The following is a 4,868-nucleotide window of genomic DNA, read 5'->3' on the forward strand; positions in this document are numbered from 1 at the left end:
TCAACTCTGGGTCTCCTCACTCCTTCTTCCAGGTGTGTGTCGAGTTCTGGGAGTCACTGCAATACTGTTGAGGCTGGGCTGTGGGGTGCCTGACTCTCCTGAGTGTACACTGTTCTGCCTCACCCTCACTCTTAACTGTTAGCAAAGGTGGCCACTGTGTCTTCCTTCGTGTCCAACCACAAGGTCCTTCTGGGTCAAACTCCCTCCCAGTTGTCCCTGAACGCCCCCTGGGGGAACAGAGCATGCGTCTGCTCCCGTGATGTGAGGCTGTGAAGACCCATCAGCCTAGAAGCACCATGCAGCCCCTTCCTCAGCACCTTTCCAGAGCCACCTGGGCCATGCTGCTTTCCTAGGCTTGACCCTGGGAGGATGTGTGTCCCTTTTCCCTGAGTTCCCACACAGGTAACACAAGGACTTCTCAGGGACTTGCCAGAGTCACACCTTGTCTTCACTCTTCACTGGCTCTTTCTCTGTCCCTGTGTTGTAGAATCTGGAGTCACAAAACACCCCTCGGACACTCAAGACAGTGTAGTTTATTATGCCAGTTTATATTGGTACACCAGTACCAGTTCTAAGGGGAATTGGTTTACAATAAGGACCCTGATGATTTTGGAGGGCTTGGTTTTATGCCCTCTGCTACATGACTGGCCACGTTAGTAATTAGTTTTACAACATGCAGGTGCTGAAAAATTAACAATTACATGTAGGTACAGGCACTATAATCAATATAACTGAGACAACCTGACCTTTACTTCTAGTCTTTGTTTGCCATCTGTGAGGAGGGGGTTCCTGCTTTTTCTTTAATGATGGTTAACAGGGTTCATGCCCAGTTCACATCCTGCCTTAAGATGGCTGACAGTCTTCAAGATGGAATCCCTCTTGCCCTCCTCCCAGTAGTCCCAACATTCCCTCCTCCTGATGCTCATCTTATCTTTAATGGTGGGCATCAGTCATGGGTAAGTATTGTACATGGGGACTGTGTACCTGTAGCAAGGCTGTCAGTCTAGAGGTTATACACAGAGTTATACATTGGAGAATTCAAGGCCTAAAAATAATACAACGATTACAAAAAGATTTTTCCACCAATCACCTTTGATCCAAGAAAATATCGATGACCAAAAAAGGAGTATTATCATTAGACATAGCTTTTACCTCAAATGTCACACATGGGCTTGATCAATTTGGTTAGAGTTTGGATTACATCAAGAAAGAATCGACAGGTTGTGAGTTACTAAAGAAAGAAATGTTTCTCATTGTTGTTTCAAGAACGAGCAGAGGGGACTAAATTCCTCTCTGTGTAAGGGAGACACCCACCAAGGAAGTCCACCCCTCACCGACAAAGGCATGACCCCACAAACCCGACAGTTAAAGTTCGAATATGAGCGGGTCCAGGACAGGAACACATTATCCTGAGTTTGCAGTCCTGGCAGGGTCGTCATGCTGATCAGGAACAGCAGGAATCATCTGACACAGCTCCATCCTGGATCTGGTTGTTGATGGAAGACGAGTCGGGTCAGTGGTTCTTCCGGGTTAGGATGGGCAGTCCAGTGTCCCTTGTCCTCCACTGCTGTCTTGAGCCGAGTGTGGTGAATCCAGGGAGTGATACCTGGAACTTTAACTGCAATGGGAATGGTTAGTACAATTGTGAATGGCCCTTTCCAGGTGGGGGCAACGTCTGCTGCTTCCAGTCCTTTACCCATACTAAATCTCCTGGTGAGTATGGGTGTACTGTAGTGCCTAGAGAAAATGGAATTCTCTCCTGAACATAGCGGGTGATGTCATGGATCACCTTCCCCAACTGTTTCAGTTGCCACAACACCTCCATCCTTCCTGTTTGTAAATTTCCCTTTACTTCCCAAATAAGGGAGGCCTCCCAAACATTATCTCACAGGGAGAATATCCATGCAACTGGGCGGGGGGAGTGGTCATTCTGATTCTCATTAACACTAATGGCATTATATCCATCCAGGGGACGCCAGTTTCTTGCACCCATTTTGCCAAAGTCATCTTGATAGTCCAGTTCATTCTCTCAACCATTTTGAGCATTGTTATGTATGTAGTTTGTATGTATATATGTATATGTACAGACTTATACATTGTATGTAGTTGTACAGCCAGCAGTATAGGATATTGTTTTATCCTTATGGACTGAGCCCCCACCTTTAGCTCTATTATCACAGAAGGGTGGTTTTTCACAAGTCCTGGGGGGTTACTTTCAGCCCATACTTCAGGAAACAGCTTTGTTAGGGCTTTCAGTGTGTGCAACACACCCCCACCCCCTTCCCCGGATGACTGAGACAGCTTCCATTCATCTTCCCTTGGTAACATCACAGACAGGAGGAAAGTCTCTGTTCCCACTTGCAATTTCAGCAGTGATTTCTATCATCTGGGGGCTGGTAAGAGCAGAGAACCCCTCCATCTTTTGGTGTTTCCTTCTAGTATCTGGATATGACTGGGCCATGAAAGCAGCATGTAGGAGCCTTTGGTTTTCAGGGGTCTCTGGATCAAAGTGGGTGTATTGTCGAAAGGCCTCACACAGTATCTCATAAAACTCTGTGGGAGTCTTGTCTGCCTTTTGGATTACGGGGTTAGTTTTGGCCATGTTAGTAGGCTTGTGAGCCCCGCTCTTGAGGCCTTGAATAATGGCTGTCTTACACCGTTCCAAGGATTGCTTACCTTGGTCAGTATTGAATTCCCAGTCTGCTCTTGTGTCTGGAGTGGCTTCTCGGGCCCAACTTTCAGGGTCCAGTTGGCCCTCTGGTGCATTTTCTCAGAGCCACTTATGTGCCTCTGTGAGGATCTGGTGTCTTTCCTCCGTACTGAAGAGGGTGAGGAGAAGCTGGGCTATGTCATTCCACATCAGTTGGTGGGTCCTGAAAATAGTCTCCATTAGGTGAGTCATACCCTGTGCCTTCTCAGAATAGGGAGGGGGTATGCCTTTGCCAGTTCAAGTGATCCATGGTAGAGAATGGCTGATAGTAAAGAGCAGTGGGGCCAGGATGGATGTGCCTGTCTGGCCCCCCTGCGGTACTGCTTGGACCTCCGTAAGAGGCATTTGCAAAACTTCTCTCTTGAGGTTCCTTTGTAGACCTCAGCTATCTCTAAACACTTGACCGTCCCTTTTCTCCCTCTTCTAAACTGGGGAGGGGTGGGTATAATGTTGGTGCAGTAGCTCCCATTGCACTTGGTGGTGCAGTAGGAGGTAGAGAAACCTGCGGCACTGAGGGAAGCAGAGGAGGAAAGCCTTTCTCTTCTCTTGATCTTACCTCTTGTTCAGGGGGTCCCTTTCGTGTTCCCCAGTATGGAGGGTGAGGTGGGAGTTCCTCCTCCTCTGGATCATAATATAATTCCTTTAATTTTTCTCACTTGGATTTTGCCTGCGCCAGAAAAATCTTGCTTTCTCTTTTTCCAAGATAACATACCTGTGCCCAAGGGGGTGTATTCTGTACAATTAGTAGCCATGAGTACGGGAACTGGTCTGGGTGGCCTAGCTGCCTGGTTACCACAGAGTACACAGCTTGAACTTTGTCCAATTCTAGGGTTCCCTCTGAGGGCCATCCAACCCTAAAGGATGGCCAGTCTATCTCACAAAAGGTTCTAAGCTTGTCTGGGGTTAACTTTATACCATAGTCTCCTCTAAAGCCCTTTTTGAAGTTTTTAATCATGTATTCAAGAACGGTTGGCTTGGATTCTCCACTACCCATCCTGCTTTTCTCGTTTCTTCAATCACTTACAGAAAGTCCAACTTCTATTTCATCGCTCCTTTGCAGGGTCGTGTACCCCAGCCACTGCTGATGTCTCCACTCAAAGCACAACTGCCACTTTATCTCGGCTATGACCAGGGTGGAAAAGGTTTACTTACCAAGTGTTTCAGTGGTAATACCCCTCATGTTTTTCTCTCAGAAGCCAGCCAAATCCAAGCAATTAAGCCTTCCACGTACTCCTCCTTGCATAAGTCTGATCCTAGAGAGATCCAAGTCTGTCTTATCATGGGTCAGCACAGACAAACATGCATCCAGAGCCACAGTTCCCAGTCTGGTCCTAAACAACGTTTGGGAGTTCCCTGAATCCCTAAGGAGAACTGGAGGGTGTTGCGGCAAAGGGGACAGTCCCTTGGAAGCCAGAAAATACATGGACAAACAACCAGCACAGATTCAGTTAACAGTCTTTCTTACTTCAGTAAACAATTCCCCACTGAGCCTACGAGGACACAGCTGCTGCAGACTCATCCAGCCCCAAGGGGTTGATCAGGCCCCTCCTTCCATTATTACAGTGGGACATACCTGTGTGCGCTTCCCTTCTGTTGTCTACAGTTCTGTGAAATCCACCTAGAAAGAAGATTCGATTAAACAAGAGCTGATTCAGGGGAGGAGGCGCCTTCCCCTTCCGGATGCTCTCATTCCAGTGAGCCACAGGAGGAGGCTTAGTGTGCCTGTCTCTCTGAGGGTTTCCCAGCCAATGCACCAGAAATGTTGTAGAATCTGGAGTCACAAAACACACCTCGGAGGACATTCAAGACAGTGGAGTACTGTTTATTATGCCAGAGGGTCCAAAGGGAATTGGTTCACAACAAAGACCCTGATGATTTCGGAGGACTTGGTTTTATACCCTCTGCTACATGACTCTTTACACATTAGTAGTTAGGTTTACAACATGCAGGCGCTGAAGAATTAATAATTATAACATGCAGGTGCAGACACTATCGTTAATTTAACTGAGACAATCTGACCTTTACTTCCAATCTTGTTTGCCATCTGTGAGGAGGGGGTTTCCTGGTTTTTCTTTAACAATGGTTAACAGGGTTCAGGCCCAGTTCACATCCTGCCTTAAGATGGCTGACAGTCTTCAAGATGGAAGCCCTCTTGCCC

General features: G+C 47.3%; 1 long non-coding RNA gene across 2 annotated transcripts; it reads right to left on the bottom strand.

Annotated features, from left to right (window-relative positions):
* Positions 1-1,224: 1,224 nt before the first annotated feature.
* On the bottom strand, positions 1,225-4,602 carry LOC147375272 (uncharacterized). Of its 2 annotated transcripts, XR_015158610.1 has the most exons (5): positions 4,501-4,602; positions 4,284-4,328; positions 3,863-3,963; positions 2,677-2,873; positions 1,225-1,618 (listed from the first exon to the last, which is right to left on the bottom strand). It is a non-coding gene; the product is annotated as an uncharacterized LOC147375272 (long non-coding RNA). The 2 variants fall into 2 exon arrangements; XR_015158608.1 differs by lacking the exon at positions 4,501-4,602 and having other exon boundaries at positions 4,284-4,419.
* Positions 4,603-4,868: the final 266 nt, after the last annotated feature.

Source organism: Bos grunniens, chromosome 3 (assembly GCF_055505025.1).
Source record: "Bos grunniens cultivar Pamir isolate PY7600 chromosome 3, Bosgru_T2T1.0, whole genome shotgun sequence".
Classification (NCBI taxonomy): Eukaryota; Metazoa; Chordata; class Mammalia; order Artiodactyla; family Bovidae; genus Bos; species Bos grunniens.